The sequence below is a fragment of the Caretta caretta genome, chromosome 2 (assembly GCF_965140235.1).
Source record: "Caretta caretta isolate rCarCar2 chromosome 2, rCarCar1.hap1, whole genome shotgun sequence".
Lineage (NCBI taxonomy): Eukaryota > Metazoa > Chordata > Testudines > Cheloniidae > Caretta > Caretta caretta.
The window spans coordinates 31783113-31805163 of record NC_134207.1 but is presented as its reverse complement, the minus strand read 5'-3'; positions in this window follow the sequence as shown (position 1 = coordinate 31805163).

The window sequence follows — 22051 nt, the reverse complement described above, 5'->3', positions numbered from 1 at the left end:
GTTTAATATTATTCACTTTCATCATAGTCTACTTCAGATTTGATAGCTAGAAGGGAGTAGGACTAGAATGTTTCTGACATAGTCTGCATCATGTCATATCAATGACATCATATCATGTCGAAAGACACTGATAAATTGGAGGGGGTTCAGAGAAGAGCCATGAGAATGATTAAAGAATTAGAAAACATGCCTTATAGTGATAGACTTGAAGAGCTCAATCTATTTAGCTTAACAAAGAGAAGATTAAGCGGTGACTTGATTTATAAGTATTTACATGGGGAATAAATATTTAGTAATGGGATCTTCAATCTTGCAGAAAAAGCTGAAGATAGATAAATTCAGACTGGAAATATGGTGTAAATTGTGAGAGTAATTGGTGTAAATGATGACAGTAATTAACCAATGGAACATCTTACCAAGGGTTGTGGTGGATTCTGCATCACTGACAATTTTAAAATCAAGATTGGATGTTTTTCTAAAATATATGCTTCCTGAATTATTGTTGTGGAAGTTCTATAGCCCTTACTATACCGGAGGTCAGACTACATGATCACAGTGGTCTCTCCTGGCCTTGGATGAATCTATAACATAGACCATTAAATTTGTGAAAAGCTCAATAAGGGGATGTTTCTATGCAAATAGTAACCAAACAATTTAGTAAAAAGCAAGTTACGGTGCTTAGTTTGGTCTCACATTGGTGTAAATCTGGAGTAACTACACCAACGTCAATGTTATTAACTTGGTGTAAGAATGAAGAGACTCAGGTGGCAGATTAGTTTAGAAAACACTATTTGGTTAAAAGTCATATAGATTATTCTTAAAAATCGAATTTCCTTATCTAAATTGCTGTGATGATTTTTATGATTTGTCTATGTACAGATAGTGAATTCTGGTTAAAGCTACAGCATGTGGCAGGAGAAATTCTTGTTCCTGGAACAGGACCAAGTGAAGAGTTATTAAACTTTAATGATAGTCCATTAAATAGAACATCCGTGGACACAGAGATGGCTGCCACTTGGGGCAAATCAATGTTTGAAGTCTGAACTCCAGGTGGGAGATAACTAAGCAATGGATCGCCTGCTGAGGGACTTTGATAACCTGACAAAAGAGACAGGAGGTTGTTGAAGGGCACATGACTGACTCCATGACTCAGAGGAGAAGCCATGAGCTGCAGGAGAATCATCCTGGAAACCCTAGGGGATTCTGACCTAAGTGAAGAGTGGTGAGGAAACTGAGTAAGGGAAATGCATGTAGGTTTTATTATTTTTTGTTTGGATCTTTATCTCTTTACTGCTATTCAAAATACAGAGTAAATGTGTTTAGAAAGCTTTGTAAGACTATAGTTACACCTATCAAGTGTCCCTGAAGATGTAATCCAGAGTGCCCACAATGTTGGAGCTCTGGGAAGAGTGTATTTAAAGCAACTGGTATATCAGGGTCTAGTTCTGTGGACTTCAAGATCTTAACTCTCAGGAAAGGGTGCTAGACAGTGGATCTGTCTATAAACCCCCAGCCAGAGGCAGGGCCTGGACTCCACGCAGACTCTGAAAACTTAAAGCACTTGGGGCCCAACATTGTGAAATCCAAACCCAGAAGCCTGGTGAGTGTCCAGGAAGGGGAGATTTACCAGGGCTGTGTGGCAATTACTAATAAGATTTTTAAGACATGGGACCTGTGAATATTTTTAGCTCCATGAAATGCTTATAAACACTTTCTTTCCCAGTATTCATTATGGGGCATTCAGACAGTGCTGATTAGTTTTGATTTGTGAGTAACGTCTCACATTAAGAGAATGAGGAGTACTTGTGGCACCTTAGAGACTAACACATTTATTTGGGCATAAGCTTTCATGGGCTAAAACCCACTTCATCAGATGCATGTAGTGGAAAATACAGTAGGAAGATATATATATATATACAGAGAACATGAAAAAATGGTATTGCCATACCAACTATAAAAAGACTAATCAATTAAGGTGGGCTATTATCAGCGGGAGGAAAAAAAACATTTGTAGTGATAATCAGGATGGCCCATTTCCAACACTTGACAAGAAGGTGTGAGTAACAGTAGGGGAAAATTAGCATGGGGAAATAGTTTTTACTTTGTGTAATGACCCATCCACTCCCAGCCTTTCTTCAAGCCTAATTTAATGGTTCCAGTTTGCAAATTAATTCCAATTCTGCAGTTTCTCATTGGAGTGACCAGGGAGGTTGAAGTGTTGGCCGACTGGTTTTTGAATGTTATAATTCTTGACATCTGATTTGTGTCCATTTATTCTTTTGCATAGAGACTGTCCGGTTTGGCCAATGTACATGGCAGAGGGGCATTGCTGGCACATGATGGCATATATCACATTGGTAGATGTGCAGGTGAACGAGCCTCTGATGGTGTGGCTGATGTGATTAGGTCCTATGATGGTGTCCCTTGAATAGATATATGGACAGAGTTGGCAACGGGCTTTGTTGTAAGGATAGGTTCCTGGGTTAGTGTTTTTGTTGTTGGTGTGTGGTTGCTGGTGAGTATTTGCTTCAGGTTGTGGGGCTGTCTGTAAGCGAGTACTGGCCTGTCTCCCAGGATCTGTGAGAGTGAGGGATCGTCCTTCAGGATAGGTTGTAGATCCTTGATGATGTGCTGGAGAGGTTTTAGTTGGGGGCTGAAGGTGATGGCTAGTGGTGCTCTGTTACTTTCTTTGTTGGGCCTTTCCTGGAGTAGATGACATCTGAGTATTCTTCTGGCTCTGTCAATCTGTTTCTTCACTTCAGCAGGTGGGTATTGTAGTTTTAAGAATGCTTGATAGAGATCTCATAGGTGTTTGTCTCTGTCTGAGGGACTGGAGCAAATGTGGTTGTATCTTAAAGCTTGGCTGTAGACAATGGATTGTGTGATGTGGTCTGGATGAAAGCTGGAGAGATGTAGGTAAGTATAGCGGTCAGTAGATTTCCGGTATAGGATGGTGTTTATGTGACCATTGCTTATTAGTGTCCAGGAAGTGGATCTCTTGTGTGGACTTGTCCAGGCTGAGGTTGATGGTGGGATGGAAATTGTTGAAATCATGGTGGAATTCCTCAAGGGCTTCTTTTCCATGTGTCCAGATGATGAAGATGTCATCAATGTAGGGCAAGTAGTGTAGGGGCGTTAGGGGACGAGAGCTGAGGAAGCGTTGTTCTAAGTCAGCCATAAAAATGTTGGCATACTGTGGGTCCATGCGAGTACCATAGCCGTGCTCATACTAGTGTTTCTATTCCCTGACAGAACCTGTGTATGTGTGTGATTCTAAAATTAGATTTCTTCAAATCTTTCATATGCTTGGAAATTTACTTTATGAAGTAGAAAAGTGAATATGAAAGGTGTTTGGACCAAATGTATTTAAAAATCCAAACAAGTACTTATGGAATAATTTAAGTTATTCACACAGCAATACTGAAAACAACAAATATTTTTGAACATGGGGTTTGGGGGAAGCATTACTGGAGGCATCCAAGATAAAGCTAAGCTCACTTTAAGTTAGTCAGATGGGAAATAAGTGAATCTTATTCAGAGATGGGAAACTCCAAACTATTTTTAACCTAACAATGACTTTAATTTGTAATTCTGGAAGACTGGATGAAAAGGAAAATATTCCTTGACAAATTCATAGCATTCAGTGCATATATCCACACTTACATAGAACAACTATTTATATATGGACTATTGTTTTCATTTAGAATAAATGTTTTTTTTCCTTTCAGCATCAACTGAAACAGTTACAAAATGTTTTGAAAAGCTTGTAGAAAAATAATTATTTTCTGTCTCCTATCCTGTGTTAAGAAAAAAAAATGGGTTAAACCATTATTATTACTATTTAGAAAGGTCAGCATGATTAATAGCATTGCATGCCTGTTTATAGTCTCTTTGTATAGAAGATTAATTTAAAACACAGACAAGCAAGTTGCTGCTATCAGAAACTTCAGTTTATGGTATTTATTCATCTATATCAATAAACACAACCAGAAGAGAGGACAGAATGAAACCTCTCTGAGAGCTAGACCAAACAAGGACTTAACCTTTCTTAAGTCTTGTCTACAGTGCCCTGCAGTTTGAACTAAAGGGGTATGAATAGCAGTGTGCGCAGAAGTGCTGCACTGTTACTCCCTTATGTGAATGGTGCAGGTGTGAACTAAAAGGTTCCTAGTTTGCATTAGCACAGTTCTCTTCAAACAGCCATTTCTCTACAATGCACCTAAGTGTTAACAGCTCGCACAGTTCACTGTTGTATTTCGTCTTGCCAATGGATGGGTTACATATTGAACCTGATACTGCTCCAGGTCAGTCTATATGACTTTTGCCATTTACCTTAATAGAATCACAGAAAATTAGGGTTGGAAGAGACCTCAGGAGGTCATCTAGTCCAATCCCCTGCTCAAAACAGGACCAACCCCAATTAAATCATCCCAGCCAGGGCTTTGTCAAGCTGGGCCCTAAAAACCTCTAAGGATGGAGGGTCCACCACCTCCCTAGGTAACGCATTCCAGTGCTTCACCACCTCCTAGTGAATTAGTTTTTCCTAATATCCAACCTAGACCTCCGCGACTGCAACTTGCTCTTTGTTCTGTCATCTGCCACCACTGAGAACAGCCTAGCTCCATCCTCTTTGGAAACCCCCTTCAGGTAGTTGAAGGCTGCTATCAAATTCCCTCGTCCCCCACTCTTCTCTTCTGCAGACCATTTCCCATTAATAATAAGCCCATTTCCCTCAACCTCTCCTCTAAAGTCATGTGCCCCAGCCCCCTGATCATTTTTGCTACCTTCTGCTGGACTGTCTCCAAATTGTCCACATCCTTTCTGTAGTGGGGGGCCCAAAACTGGACACAATACTACAGATGTGGCTTCACTAGTGCCGAACAGAGGGGAATAATCACTTCCCTCGATCTGCTGGCAACGCTCCTATCAATGAAGCACAAATGTGTTAGCCTTCTTGGCAACAAGGGCACACTGTTGACTCTTATGCAGCTTCTCATCCACTGTAATCCCCAGGTCCTTTTCTGCAGAACTACCACTTAGCCAGTCGGTCCCCAGCCTGTAGCGGTGCATGGGATTCTTCCGTCCTAAGTGCAGGACTCTGCACTTGTCCTTGTTGAACCTCATCAGATTTCTTTTGGCCCAATCCTCCAATCAGGGGCAGCAGGTTTGTATAATTTTTGGTGATGCCCAGAATGGATCCAAGTCCTGCCCCGCCCCCCGCACCTGCCTAAGGCTCTGGGAGGGAGTTTGGGTGTGGGAGAGGTGCAGGCTCTGGGATGGGGCGGTAGGTTGGGGTTCAGGAGGGTGTGTGGAGTGGGGTGTGGAAGGGGGTTTGGGTGCTGCATGCAGATTCTGGGCTGGGACAGAGCGTTGGGGTGCAGGAGGGGGTGTAGGTTTGGGCCAGGGATAAGGAGTTTGGGGTGTAGCAGGCAGGCTGCCCCGGAGCTGGCGAGGGGGCCAGAGAGGAGGGCTCCTCCCAGCCCTGTCCCCACCAGCAACAGCGAGCTTTGGGAAACGGTGGACCCTTCCCCTCCCACGGCACAACACTCACCCAAGTCCTCCCCACCCCCCATCAGGGTGCTACTCAGGAGGTCGAGCCAGGATAAGCCCCCCACCCTCGGAGTTGACTTGGAGTCACCTGCTGGGGGGGGAGGGCTGCTCTGTGCCTCCTTCCCTCCTCCCTCCGCAAGCGCAGCAGCTGCCTCAGCCTGCCCCCTGGCACCTCCCCTTGTAACGGGCAGCAGCTGGTGAGGGAGCGCACCTAGGGAAGGCAGAGACGCTCAGAGGAGTTGCAGAGGGGCGGCAGGCAGGGCCAGGGGAGAGACCCGGCCCGGAACATTGGGGGATCCAGGCTCCCTGGGCTGTAAATTTGCTCGAACCTGGGCATCACGGGCCATACAACTTGCCGCCCCTGCCTCCAATTTGTCAAGGTCACTCTGGAGCCTATCCCTATCCTCCAGCGTATCTACCTCTCCCCTCAGCTTAGTGTCATCTGCAAACTTGCTGAGGGTGCAATCCATCCCATCATCCAAATCGTTAATGAAGATGTTGAACAAAACCAGCCCAAGGACTGACCCCTGGGGCACTCCACTTAATACCAGCTGCCAACTAGACTTTGAGCCATTGATCACTAGCCATTGAGCCCGATGATCTGGCCAGCTTTCTGTCCACCTTATAGTCCAATCATCCAATTCATGCTTTTTTAACTTGCTGGCAAGAATACTGTGGGAGACCGTATCAAAAGCTTTGCTAAAGTCAAGATATCCTATGTCCATCACAATACAAGGGTTGGAAATAATCATCTCCCATGCATCAGCATTACAAGCTAATGATCACTGCTAGGGTCAAGAAGGATTCCTTTCTCCACCCCAGTACCTCCCAAAGAGAAATATAATGCTTCAGGAGTGGCATTCCCTCTTTCCATGTATACATGTTGGATTTGTGCAGTTTATGTAGTCTCTGCTTCCTGTGATTGAGAGGTTGAATGCAGGGGGGTTGGCCTACGATTTTACTTTTTAAAACCTCTCTGACAGAAAATCAGATTGGTTGCAGTAGTTAGAATCATAGGACTAGAATGGACCCCAAGAGGTCATTTAGTCCAGTCCTCAGCACTCATGTCAGAACTAAGTATTATTTAGACTATCGCTTGGCAGAGCTTTCTGTACTGATCTCCCCTCTTTTGTTAGAGAATGATTTCGGGCTAGATTCTGGCCAGCCCTTATACAGATGTGCAGCAGGAAAGGAGGCAGGAAGGCACTTCTCTGCCCTTAGTGAGATCAGATTTGCATTTCCTGTGCTCAGATGACTAGAACTCTTGAGATGCTCCCCAAAGGGACGGAGCAGGGGTGAGAAAAAACAGAGCCCCTTCTCCCCCAAGCTCCCAGTGTACTATCAAGCTTTGGTTAAAGGGGTGTAGTATGTTGTACTCAACCCAACACACCAGGGAGTTCAGAGGGAATGCCCCCCAGTGCTTTCCTTATGGCAGAGGTTCTCAAACTGTGATCCACAAGTTCCATTCTGGTGCTCCGTGGATAGTTCTCTCTAAGGTGCACAAAGTCATGGTTCCACAAATTAGGTTCCTGTACCCTGGAGAAGACACACATGTAAGGTGAGGTGGTGGCCTTGGCCTCAGTTCTGTGGCTGCTGTGGTGGGGGAGAGAGGGCACATCCATTGCTTTAGAAAGGTAAGACTACTGAGATTAAAATATCAGTTGTGTGCTTTTATTTGTAGAACAAAAAAGTTCATTATTATTAAGTTTTTTTATGAAGTACTTCTATTCAAAGCGCTTTACAATAGTTAGCTAATGGTACAAACGACATTTGGAAAGATCATTAAGTGGTCCGCCGAGAACCTCAGCAATTTTCAGCTGGTCCGTGGAAAAAAAAGTTTGAGAACCACTGCCTTCTGGTACACCTCTGCGCACCCTTAACAGAGACCTGTCTCCTATGGCATAGCCTCCACCAGTATACCTGACTCTGAAAGCTTTGTTTTACTTATTCATTTGAATAAGAACCTCAAATTTATTTGAATATAGTGGGAGGGTGGGGAAGAGTTCTTCCCTTTTCAAAACTTACTTTAATAGCATAATTTGAAAAGGTTTAGCTGTGGGATTTATTCATTAAATGATTCTTTCAGACAGACAATACAACAACAAGAGTGCACTTCAAACAAACATCAAACAAAGATATTACCAGCAAAAAAAAAAAAAAAAAAAAATTCCCAATAGAACTGTAGCATGGAGTTGGTTTTAGAACAGTTAAATACCCTGGAGGGAGGAAAGATCAAACAGTAAGGCCAACATTCATGAAGAAATTTTTAAAAAAAGATAGAAATCTTAAATTATAACAGCTTAACACACATATCAGGACTCTGGTCTTTGATCCATACAGGAATTTTGCTTGTAGTAAAATCAAATACAGTCAACCCAAGGAAGTTCCACCCTAACAAATCCCGGAAGGATATCATATGGGTAGCTTTGAGTTCCTTTAATGACTATGCAATCAGCAGCCTTACCACCTTGCCAAACACAGTACCTTTGATCCCTTGATAATATTAAATAACAACAGCTTGCTTTGGAAAAATTCAAGTTTGGCTGTCTTCCCTCATTGTCTCTGTGACACTGCACCCCGTATTCTTCATAGGGATATTATTATGATATGATTATGGCATAATTATGATGCATTTTGTACAAAACAGGTGATGTGAGGTGTCATTGGAAAAGTTATGATTTGCTAAATACGATTATCCTATTTGTATGCATGTATCATTTTTGTATCTAAAGTTAGGAATATTGACTGTGTATCTGTATTTCAATCCTGCTTACTCTGGTTGACACCCACAACTAGCCTTTCTGGTACAACAGTGAAAAAGCCAGACAGTGCTGATGGACCATCAGCAAAGACAATGGACCCTGGAAGAACTTAACCTTCCTGTGAACATTCCAGACAGCCTGTAAGTAATGACTGCTATGACTCAGCCAGGTATGCAAGGGCATGTAACCAAGCCACATGATTCTGGACTCCATCTTGGGATGTCAGTGTTTTTCCACACACTGAGTTTGGGACAAAGGGTTCCCACCATATGCTAAAGCTATATAAGGCAGGGAGTGACATCATCTGTTGTTCTTCACTCCCCACACAAGAGGACTCCTGGAAACACCTGAGGAACAAGGACTGAACTGGGGGAAGTGCTGGACGCAGGCTAAAGGGGTTTCTATCCTGAGTATGAAAGACTTGGGGATTCCAAGCTGTAAAGCAAGTGCAGCTTGTCCCTTAAGAATCTTCAGCCTGCTTGCATCATCAATCAGGGTGAGAGATTGTTAATTCAACTCCTATCTTTCTTATATGTTAAACTTAGTTTGCCTCTTTGTTTATTTACAAGGTAATCTGCTTTGATCCATTTGCTATCCCTTATAATCACTTAAAATCTATCTTTTGTACGTAATATACCTGTTTTATGTTTTAAATTAAACCTAGTGTGCCTTTAAGTGAGGTATCTGAGGAAAAAAATCTCAATTTAATTTAGCACAGGTTTGGTGTATTTCCTCTCCACATTGAGGGAGAGGTGAACTCTATGAGCTTACACTGTAAAGTTTCCTGTGCAGTGAAGGACGGTATAATTTTGGGTACTCCAGAGGGGGTGCATGCCTGGGGAGCTGGACGTTATCTTGGTTGTAGCCTTTCTATTGTTGGTTCATGCAGTGGCTGGTCAGAGAGCCTGCATGTAACTGCAGTTGGGTGTGACCCTACCTGTGTGGATCCTGGTGGAAGTGTAGGACCGGGATCAGGTCTGCAGCTTGTCACAGCAGCACAGCATGAGAGGAAGCCCAGGCTCATTGGTTGGGGGGCTCAGTGGTACCCCAGTTTCACCTGGCACCCTGGGGGAGAACCTGTCATAGTTGCCTCCACCAACATTTTTGAATAACTATTTTTGAGTAAAGTTGTTAATTTTATAAATAATCCTATTATTTAAAATAAGTGAGTCTTCTCATATCCATGGGAAATAGATGAAAAGAATAATATTTATTTATTGATGTTACTGATTCCAACTTTAATAGTAAGCTATGTACAAATACTGAAAAATAATAACAGTTGAATAGAACCTGCCTTGAAAGGATAAAGATGATACACTTTAGTACACAGAGGAATACTAAGCACTTAAATGATATCTAAATCTCTGTTGGATAACAAACTGAATATGATATTTTAAATCCTAAGATTTTTGTTTTGAGAATTTGTGATGCTCCTTCTTAGGCAGTAATCAGTTGTAAAGTGGATGGGTGGATGTACTGATAGATAGTTGGAATCAGCAGTCCATCCCACAGCTTGACCCATTAACTCCCTGGCAACAACTGACCACTTTATCTAAATCTGTTTTCAAACTCATTTGAATGATAGGGCTGAATTCCATGTTTTATTACAATTGAGGGCTGTTATATAAATTCGGTATATATACTCCCCACAATGCATAATGGATGTTCCATTAACATCAGTAGGGGATTTAAATTTAGAGTGATATGACTGATACCACTGGTCTTGTGACCCCCAAAATCAGACTCAAGACACCCTCACAAAAGCCTGTCTATATCAGCAATGACTTGTCAATTTGTCTGTTTTGGTAGGTGAAAGGTAGGCCACACCAGAGGAATTGCCAGAATTTAATTAAGTGTTTCACTCTAACCCTTGGAAAACTTCCCCAGGATAGACTAACTCTGTTGTCTTTTGGGAGGACATGTATACACTTTTGTAATTGAAAGATTGACACTCAGACAGTAATTCTTTGAAAAACAAAATAATCTTTATTCAATATACCAATATTCTCTGATACAATAAACCTTAAAAGCATATAAAGAAACAAATATAAATTCCATTTGAACAGGTATGCATATCAAAATACCCAATACTGCAATACTATACAGTTGGAAATAGCTTTTAAATGGTTACATTCTACATACAAAAAAAGAAAGGAGTACTTGTGGCACCTTAGAGACCAACACATTTATTTGATCATAAGCTTTCGTGAGCTACAGCTCACTTCATAGGATGCATGTGAAGTGAAGTGAGCTGTAGCTCACAAAAGCTTATACTCAGATAAATTTGTTAGTCTATAAGGTGCCACAAGTACTCCTTTTCTTTTTGCAGATACAGATGAACACGGCTGCTACTCTGAATCCATTCTACATACAGTGATCAGTCCCATGTAGGATGCTGACAGCAAATTCTTAAACATTAAAACTGTACACTTAGTAATAACACACACACACACACACACACACACACACAAAAACATCCAACTTTATTATCTCAGGCATACATACACATACTTCCTATTGGTTCCTCATACCGTGACCATGATGTTCACTTCTCTGCCATCTTCTTTTCCCTCTGCTCTGTCAAACGGTCTTTCTATTCTGTCATGTCACTTCTTAGCTGTTGCTGCTGCCACAGTTCCTACCTTCTTCAGTTATTTCAGCTCTCTTCTAATCTTTTTTCTTCATCTCCTATTTCTCCACCTGTTCTTATCTTGACTGACTCAAGCCAGTCAGTTCTCTGCCTTATATACAGTTTTGACCTATTCTGATTGGTTATTTCCTCAATTCTTTTCATTAGCATACCCATCCACCAATCATCTTTAAGCCTTCCTTGATTAGTCTGTTCTTATGAACCAATCACAGCTGCTGAACTCCTCTGTCAATCAAAGCTGAACCTGACTGAAAACCTGCACCACGCTCGAGTGACCCCTCCCTTCAGGTTTTGGAGTGACCTTTATCACTCCTTAACCTGCCTGTTTTCAATAGGCCGAATTATTCCACAACCACCATCTTGTTATTTCTAGCTGTGACCACTTTAAACTGTCTTTATTAGTTATTAAATCCTTATAACTTATAAACAATTGCACATTTATATGTATCTTAACATTAGGACTCAGCATCACCGCTCCATTTTTACTAATTTAGATAAGTTTAATTTCAATCTTTCCCTGGCTTCAACGAGTGCTTGGTGGGGCAATGTTCTTAATGCTGTATTCCTGACAGAACAGAGCAGCTGAAAAAGCTCTTGTATCAGCCTAAGTAGTCAGCCCTCCAACCACACACCAGTTAAGCCCAAGTTTTTGGTTCCACTTAGAGTTAATCAGAAAACAACTTTCATCAATTTCCTCTCTGGTCTTCTTCTAAATCTAATTTTGACAAAACATTTTGAACAGTACCACTTTCCCTCCCCCTGAAGGGTCCATACAGACTAACTAAATGATTTTTCTTCTTCTGTCAGAAAATCTGCCGGACCATACCTCCTACCAATTGTTTTGACATCTGGCATGCAGCCAGCATGACCTTCTCGGACAGGAATTTACTCAACCATATGGCAGCCCTCCACTTCTCTCATGGATCTTAGTGATCCACATAATGCAATGCCCTGCCCTACCTTGTCTCCACAAATCCCTCCTATTACAAAGCAGGAGCGGAGACCTTGTGGGGAGGTAGAGTGTAGGACTTACAGTGGAGTTTTCCCTTTCAGCAGGTTCAATTTCAGAACAGAAACATCTGGCCCTTAATTTTAAGACAAAATCCTTGGAGACAAAGTTCTGTTATTATCTATTTAAGAATATACAAGGATAAAGAAATGATTCAGAAAAATCTGAACAACCTCCTACTTTTAATATGAGAAGTATTCAAAAATTCAGTGATATTTCACTGGTCTCTAAGCATGTTTTTATGGGGGCATTGGCAGCCACAAAGCAAATACGGGTCTTTCTCCATTTTTCAGGGTTTAGAATTGATAAAGACAATAAAATATGTTTTGCTCTTAATCAGTCAAATTCAGATCTGTGTCTGCAACTCTGTGGCCTGCCCTTGTTTTCTACTAGCCATGTACTGTGAAAATGATTGAATCTGTTAAAATCATTTAAAAATAAATAGCTTTGTAAAAAGTCAGAAAGAAAAAGAAACCCACCGTTATTATTTGTGTATGTAACACATAACTCCTAAAATAAAATTATGTAATAGAAGAACATTATCAGCATGTTAAAAAAATCTTATTAATTGTCTGTTAAGAAACTATGACCTCATATCAGCTCTTTCCAGATAGGAGCCTTTGACATTCATAGCTTCTGGTTCCTTAATTTTATCAAATCTATTTACTCGCTTATGTAATTCAGAAATACGCTTTCCAGCTATGTCTAAAATGAAATGTATGCACTTATTCCTAGATCATACACGATATTCACAATAATTCTAAGTATTTTAAATGAATGTCTCGCTTGAATAATTTTTAATGTGAGACTTTGCAAGTGGTACATTGAGTGAAACCCTGGCCCCACTGAAGTCATTGCTGACTCTCATTGACTTCAACAGGGCAAGGATTTCCTCTCTTGCTTGTATTTTCACTGGAGCCATTTGAAACAGCAAAACGCTTCTGAAAAATAAAATGTGGCAGTTGCTAAGACAAGTGTCAGTGATCAGTGAAAAATAGAAATAAAAACTTTGAGTCAAGATTCTCAAACATTTGAATTTTTAGTAAAAGTACAGGAAGAAATGTCCAGTTTTTCAAAATCCGTTCATCTTCAAGGAAACAGCAAGGACTTTAGGGGGTTTTTAAATGTCTATTATATTTTGTTGACATCTTGTTCTCCTTTATCAGGGCATCAGAAATGTGTCATGTTCTGTGGTGTTTTCCTTTCCCCCCCCCTTCCAAATCAGAAATGCTTCTACATGTTTCCAGTGACTCAGAGTTAAAAGCTTCAATTCAATCAATTGCCAGCAACATTGCCTGGAAGTTAGGAAACCTTTCTTAGGAGAGGTCGCCACTTGTAGTTACTCATGTTTTCAATGCCTGTAAGCTGATGTCCTACCTTGGAAGCTTCTGAAATCTGTGGCCTTTGTCTTAAAATTAGACCCTTTCCCTGAGCCAACATGTTTTCAGTTAGGATCGATGCTAGAACAAAAGGAAGACAAGTACCACATGGGCAAGATTCAAAGTGGGCCAGTAAACCATACTGCCCCATTTTCTGCTGACAGCCTTGTCCAGCTCATGCTGATCCCATTCAGGCACACTGAGTGCAGAACTGACCAGAAGAGGGCACACCGCTATGTCTCTTGATACCAGAATGGGGGAGCAGAACTTTGAATTCCTACAAGAGGTGCAGCATAACTGACTCCCTCTCTGAGAAAGAAAAAGTAGCTTGGCGCTACCAAGCAGCCGGCAGTTTCCATTGCTTCTTCCGCTCCCCATACAGAGAGCTCAATTCACCTTAAATTCTAAAGAAGTGTCTCTCCTCTCATTTATCTCAGTATTAATCAGGAGTAACTCCACTGAAACTAGTAGAAGTACAGCACTGTAAAAGTGATGTGAGAAAAAATCAGGCTTTATGGGTATGTCCACACTGCAGTTAAAAGTCAGGGCTGGCCTGTGCCAGCTGACTCTGCCTAGGGCTGAGGGGCTGTTTAATTGCAGTGTAGAGGCTCAGGCTGGAATATGGGCTCTAGGACTCTGTGAGGTGGGATGGTCCCAGAGCATAGGCTGCAGCCCAAGCCCAAATGTCTATAGTACAAGTAAACAGTCCCGTATCCCTAGCCTGTGTTAGCTGGCATGGGCCAGCCATGAGTTTTTAATTGCAGTGTAGATATACCCTGACCCTCCAGTTTTGACACAGAACCAAAAATATAAACCTGGAGAATTATAGCATTGTAATACTGTCCAAGTGAATAAATGTGCTATAATACATTCTGGCTTTGGTAACATGTAAACAAACAAAATACATCTCGGGTGATCACTTGCAAGCAGCATATCAGCTGCACACACTTTAAAAGACTGGACTTATAAAACCTCATACCAAATTAGGGCTTGTGATGGAAAAATGTCCCTGAGATGGTGGGATTTATGGAGAGCACAATAACTTTTAATGCATGTATTTTATGGAGAATCAGAATTATGTCTGTATATTTCACATGTGAAAGGCTTTTAAATAGCTTGTTTGGTACTAGCACCTACAGAGCATGGCATTTCTGTTCTTTCTTGGTGTTACTATGAATGATCAAACAACAACAACAACAAAAAATACCACCAGCACCTAATTATCTCTATCCTAGTATCATTTTTTAAATAACCACAGTGTGCAAAAATACTTTTCTTGAAAGGATCTGATATTAAGTCACAATGACCTTTATATCAATAATGCTATATAATAGCATGGACATGTATTAGGACCTGTTATGGTAACTCCTGTTTTACCATCCGTTCCAAAACCAGTGCTTGGGATGTTAACATTGGTGGGGGTCCCACCAACACTTCTTCCACTTGGCTTATCCAGAACATCTTGTCTAGTTCTGGGAGAAAATTTCACCTAGTTCTCTGGGATCCAAAAACTCAGTTTGACTCCAGATTTCATCACTTGGGTTCCTTTACTTGGTACACAGAAACACCACACTATGTTGATCAGGCTCAAGTGTACGGGGCAGGCATACCACAGACCCAAAATTATACAGAAACCCTCTCCCATTACATACATTTACACATCTCATTGCATTTACTATGCATTAAATCACAAATTTTTGGATTGGCTTGGTTACCAATCCCTGTGCAATATGCTCTGTCCATATACTGTCCATGCTCAACCTACCCTTTACCTCATCTCTACATTCCTAATTTACCATGTCCATTTGTCAATAAATGGTTACCTGGATGTTCTCCCTCTTATCTTAGCTGGCTCAGACATTGTCTTTTTTCAAACTAATGATCTGTTTACCTTCCTAATATTATCCTTCAAGAAATGAGGTCTCCCTCCATGTGTTAATTACTCATGTCATGCCAGGTCAGGCCTCAGCTACATACAATTTATATTTGAATGATTCACAAGTAGATGCTTAAGGCCAAATGTATTTCTTAAACTTTATTTTGATTTATGGATGTGAGTGTGTTTCTCCAAAAATGCTGTTCTCCATCCCATCTATCCTCAGTAGTATATATTGACCATGCTTTTAGCAACATATCTTAGAAAAGGGGTCTCTGTTTTTTGTTTTTTTGAGTAAAAGTTAGCATAATTGCTAAATGATTGAAGTTTGCAGTATACTATTGTCCATCTAAGGTGGATCTAGATAAATTTTCAGACATTTACTACTCTTTTTTTTTTTTCGGTGTATGAACTAACCAGTGTTTTCAAACCTCATGTCTTTTGCCAATACAAATAGTCTTTTGTCTGTCTCCTTTTGATTTAAATCTGTATGCATTTATAAGGATGAAAGTTTGTGGATGTGATTTCATAGAATCTTCTTATGGAAACTACTTAGTGTAGCGTCTCTCCTTATAATAGCTGTGAAAGTTATGGTATGTTTCTTTAACTTTATGAATAGATTATCCTGCTCAATCTGTAAATGATCTGTTCTTGATCCTCAGTTCTCTATTCTCCTTCACTTTTTGACAACACAATCTGTGAAAGAACACATCAGAATGGAAATTGCTCCTGCAAAACTTTGTAATAAATATATATCAGGTGTATGGTATAGAAAGTGTTTGTTTATTTTTGACTCAAAACAAATAATTAGCACACGAGAACATTTGAACACTTTCAGTATCTTTCGTTTTCACCTTTGTTAGGCAAGAGTGTATCATGTTATTTATATTTCCTTTGTAGTTCACAAAAGAAAAAAGATTGCTCTGACAGGAGCAGCATCTCATGAAGAAAACATGTGTTGGCTGTCAGAGTTTGATGTGAATGTTATTGATATTAAAATGTAGCATTATGGTTACAATGTGTTAATTTAGTAAAAAAGTATTTAAAACATTATCTAAATGCAATGACAGGAATATTTTATTTTTGAACTTTTTCTTCTTCAGGGGATTTTTTTGTTTTATATCTTAAAGAGAGTTTTCAAAAGCTATAATTCAAAAGCTTCATGCTGGCATATTATTTCTATGAAGTGCCATCTACTTACTAATTACTTACTTCAGAGTGGTAGCTGTGTTAGTCTGTATCAGCAAAAAAAAACAAGGAGTACTTGTGGCAACTTAGAGACTAACAAATTTAATTGTTAAGCATAAAAAAAAAAGCATAAGCTTTTGTGGGCTAAAACCCACTTCATCAGATCCATGCAGTGGAAAATACAGTAGGACGATAGATATACACAGCGAACATGAAAAAATGGGTGTTGCCATACCAACTGTAATGAGACCAATCAATTAAGGTGGGCTATTATGAGCGGGAGAAAAAAAAGCTTTTGTAGTGATAATCAGGATGGCCCATTTCAAACAGTTGACAAGAAGGTGTGAGTAACAGTAGGGGAAAATAATTAGCATGGGAAAATAGTTTTTACTTTGTGTAATGACCCATCTACTCCCAATCTTTATTCAAGCCTAATTTAATGATGTCCAGTTTACAAATTAATTCCGATTCTGCAGTTTCTCATTGGAGTCTGTTTTTGAAGTTTTTTGTTGGAGAACTGTGACAGACCTAAACGTCCCCGGGGACAGCACAAGCAGCAGCTGGTGCAGCTGGCCCCAGGGACTGCTTCAGCAGTGGTCCCGGGGGACGGGGGTGGTGGCTGGAGTAGGTGCTGCTCAGCGGCCCCCAGCAGTGGTCCTGAGGCTGCCCTGGGCATCTGGTGCCGCTGGCCTTGCCCCCACAGTCCCCTGGTCCCCCACCCCAATCAGCAGCCCCCCTCACTCCTCCAGCAGTGGTCCTGGGGGGCGGCTGGAGCAGCCGCTGCTCGGCAGCCCCCGGCGGTGATCCTGGGATGGCCCCCAACAGCAGGTGCCACTGATCCCACCCCCCTGGAGCAGCGGCTCCCTAGGGTATAAATCAGGGGTATTTATAATATAAGTCATAGACAGGTCAGGGGCCCATGAATTTTGTTTCTTGTCCATGACTTTTACTAAAAATACTCATGACTGACTCATAGCCTTACTTATTACATATAGTAGAACCTCAGAGTTACAAGCAGGAGAATTACGAACTGACCAGCCAATCACACACCTCATTTGGAACCAGACGTATGCAATCAGGCAGCAGCAGAGACAAAAAACAAACAAAAAAACCAAAACAAATAGAGTAGAGTACTGTGTTAAACATAAACTATTAAAAAATAAGGGAAAAGTAGAATCTTTCTTCTGCATAGTAAAGTTTCGAAGCTGTATTAAGTCAATGTTCAGTTGTAAACTTTTGAAAGAACAACCATGACATCTTGTTCAGAGTTACGAACAACTTCCATTCCCAAGATGTTAGTAACTCTGAAGTTCTACTGTAGGTCGTAATGGTCAATGGTTTCATTTGCCAGTGGGTTTCTCTTCCAAACTGAGGGTTTTAGGTGTCTCAATTTGCCCTTTGTTGTCAGATATTTTTACACCACGTGATACAGGTGTAATTTGCCTGATCATTGTCAGCTAGAGATAGGTCTCACAGGATTAGCCTTAAAGCAGTTGTAGTGTTAAGATCAGTAGATGAATCAGTGTCCACTAGTCATTCCTCTCTAAATGCTAAAACTCCTATTATTAAAACTGGCCTCAGTTTTCAAATATGGGTATCTCTTTTAGCTCCAAAGTGATCATAGAATCATAGAATCATAGAATATCAGGGTTGGAAGGGACCCCAGAAGGTCATCTAATCCAACCCCCTGCTCGAAGCAGGACCAATTCCCAGTTAAATCATCCCAGCCAGGGCTTTGTCAAGCCTGACCTTAAACACCTCTAAGGAAGGAGATTCTACCACCTCCCTAGGTAACACATTCCAGTGTTTCACCACCCTCTTAGTGAAAAAGTTTTTCCTAATATCCAATCTAAACCTCCCCCACTGCAACTTGAGACCATTACTCCTCGTTCTGTCATCTGCTACCATTGAGAACAGTCTAGAGCCATCCTCTTTGGAACCCCCTTTCAGGTAGTTGAAAGCAGCTATCAAATCCCCCCTCATTCTTCTCTTCTGCAGGCTAAACAATCCCAGCTCCCTCAGCCTCTCCTCATAAGTCATGTGTTCCAGACCCCTAATCATTTTTGTTGCCCTTCGCTGGACTCTCTCCAATTTATCCACATCCTTCTTGTATTGTGGGGCCCAAAACTGGACATGGTACTCCAGATGAGGCCTCACCAATGTCGAATAGAGGGGAACGATCACGTCCCTCGATCTGCTCGCTATGCCCCTCCTTATACATCCCAAAATGCCATTGGCCATCTTGGCAACAAGGGCACACTGCTGACTCATATCCAGCTTCTCGTCCACTGTTACCCCTAGGTCCTTTTCTGCAGAACTGCTGCCTAGCCATTCGGTCCCTAGTCTGTAGCGGTGCATTGGATTCTTCCGTCCTAAGTGCAGGACCCTGCACTTATCCTTATTGAACCTCATTAGATTTCTTTTGGCCCAATCCTCCAATTTGTCTAGGTCCTTCTGTATCCTATCCCTCCCCTCCAGCGTATCTACCACTCCTCCCAGTTTAGTATCATCCGCAAATTTGCTGAGAGTGCAATCCACACCATCCTCCAGATCATTTATGAAGATATTGAACAAAACCGGCCCCAGGACCGACCCTTGGGGCACTCCACTTGATACCGGCTGCCAACTAGACATGGAGCCATTAATCACTACCCATTGAGCCCGACATTCATCCAGCCCATACTTCCTTAACTTGCTGACAAGAATACTGTGGGAGACTGTGTCAAAAGCTTTGCTAAAGTCAAGAAACAATACATCCACTGCTTTCCCTTCATCCACAGAACCAGTAATCTCATCATAAAAGGCGATTAGATTAGTCAGGCATGACCTTCCTTTGGTGAATCCATGCTGGCTGTTCCTGATCACTTTCCTCTCATGCAAGTGCATCAGGATTGATTCTTTGAGGACCTGCTCCATGATTTTTCCAGTGACTGATGTGAGGCTGACTGGCCTGTAGTTCCCAGGATCCTCCTTCTTCCCTTTTTTAAAGATTGGCACTACATTAGCCTTTTTCCAGTCATCCGGGACTTCCCCGTTTCGCCACGAGTTTTCAAAGATAATGGCCAATGGCTCTGCAATCACAGCCGCCAATTCCTTCAGCACTCTCGGATGCAACTCGTCCGGCCCCATGGACTTGTGCACGTCCAGCTTTTCTAAATAGTCCCTAACCACCTCTATCTCCACCGAGGGCTGGCCATCTCTTCCCCATTTTGTGATGCCCAGCGTAGCAGTCTGGGAGCTGACCTTGTTAGTGAAAACAGAGGCAAAAAAAGCATTGAGTACATAAGCTTTTTCCACATCCTCTGTCACTAGGTTGCCTCCCTCATTCAGTAAGGGGCCCACACTTTCCTTGGCTTTCTTCTTGTTGCCTACATACCTGAAGAAACCCTTCTTGTTACTCTTGACATCTCTTGCTAGCTGCAGCTCCAGGTGCGATTTGGCCCTCCTGATATGATTCCTACATGCCCGAGCAATATTTTTATACTCTTCCCTGGTCATATGTCCAACCTTCCACTTCTTGTGAGCTTCTTTTTTATGTTTAAGATCCGCTAGGATTTCACCATTAAGCCAAGCTGGTCGCCTGCCATATTTACTATTCTTTCGACTCATTGGGATGGTTTGTCCCTGTAACCTCAACAGGGATTCCTTGAAATACAAGCAGCTCTCCTGGACTCCTTTCCCCTTCAAGTTAGTCCCCCAGGGGATCCTGGCCATCCGTTCCCTGAGGGAGTCGAAGTCTGCTTTCCTGAAGTCCAGGGTCCGTATCCTGCTGCTTACCTTTCTTCCCTGCGTCAGGATCCTGAACTCAACCAACTCATAATTAATCACATGTTGTAAACTGGGATTTAGGGCCTTGTCAAAAGCCTACTGAAGTCAGTGGAAGCCTTTCATGGGCTTTGGATCAGGTCTTTAGTTTAGCTGTTCTGTTTCAGTGCTGTTTTTGGTTATTGTATGTTTGCTTTTTAAATTGAAAGCCATTGGGCCTGATTCTTCACTTAAACCTCTTTCATACCCAGGTGAGAGCAGAATCAGGCTTCTTGGTCTGAGGTCTCACATGCCATAGATGTATAGCCAATGATGCCATCAGGCACAGATCTGTTAGAATGTTATTGAGACTTTTGGTTATGCGCTGGGTATATTTTATTGTGTATTTTGTCTATCCAGCTTTGCTTTCGGTTGGTGGGTGCTATCATGTTGGATGCCGACTGTGACTGTAAGTAGAGCACTGCCCTTGTAATTTGCCATCTCAGGAAAGGCACCAGAGGGATGGATAGTGGCATTTTACTCTATGTTCAGTGTGAACTACGCTGAACTTGGGGACTTTTTACCAAGAGTAGGTGATCTTGTTTTCTGGTTACAGTTTTCCTTTGCTAGCTCATACACAGAATCTTTTTCAATTACTATTACAAAAAAATCTATCAGGAGTTAAAGATGATAAACCTGTGGATTTTACAATAAAAAGGAAGTGCTGAGAATGTTCTGAACTTTGTGAGACCTCTCAGTCTGGGGCATGGTGAAGGGTGCAGGGATGTAGCCAATCAACACTCATTATGTGATTTGTTTTTTAATCTCTTTTCACTTGCAGTCCTAACAGATACTTTCCAATGAAATGAGCTGTAGCTCACAAAAGCTTATGCTCAAATAAATTGGTTAGTTTATAAGGTGCCACTAGTACTCCTTCTCTTTTTCCTTTCTGGTATGCCTACATTATCCCTGCCTATCTCCAGCTATTCACTTGCAGTCAGGAGCTCGTTCTTAATAGTTTATTTTTTGAAAGTGAGCTCATCTCTTGAAGTATTCCTTGCTTTATTTTTGTGGGTGCATAGTTGTCATTTAAAGGGAGGATTTTCCAGCAGCAGTCATTAAAACACTTGAGTTTGGATTCTAGGGAAATGTGCCTTCTGTTTAGTGCTTTTTAAAATTTCCACTTTTGTTTTTCCTGTCTTCCTCACCTTTTTTTTCTTTTTGAAGTCCTTTACTGTAGTAAAGAAGTAAGTACCATTATTTGGCTCTCAGTGAGAAAAGCTGTAAAAAACATAAATTATCTTAAATTTTATAAACAGATTTAAAGACTTGCTTTATACACATCTATGTAGCATATCCTATTTAATAATTTAGAACTTAAAATATCATGCATAAACTCATGTAGATTACTTGTTCACATACTTTTTTGTATATTAAGTGATATACCACTCTGGCCTTTGACCCTAGAAGATGATGGCATTAGCCATAAAAATAACACATGGCATTATGCCTCCCTTATGGGAAAACAATGTATAACTGTGTGGAAAAATATCTGTACTGAAACCTCATTCCAATTATGAAGATATAGAATTTATATGCTCAGCAACAGACACATCAGGAGCCCTTCAAGGTCCTCTATTTCTAAACATAGCAATCTTTGAGACACCTCAGAGAATTGTTCACCTGTTTCAAGTGTAAAAAAGAGGTCTATAGTATACAGGAACAATGTACCACAGAGGACTAAAGGTTAAAATGTATATTGGGAGCTACCAAGTGATATGTTACCTACATATCACTTATGGAAAAGTTCTATCAAATGTAATAGGGATAAAACAGATAGGATTCTATAGTAATTTGAGTAAAACCTAGAGAACTGAAATTGATTTCCTAAAA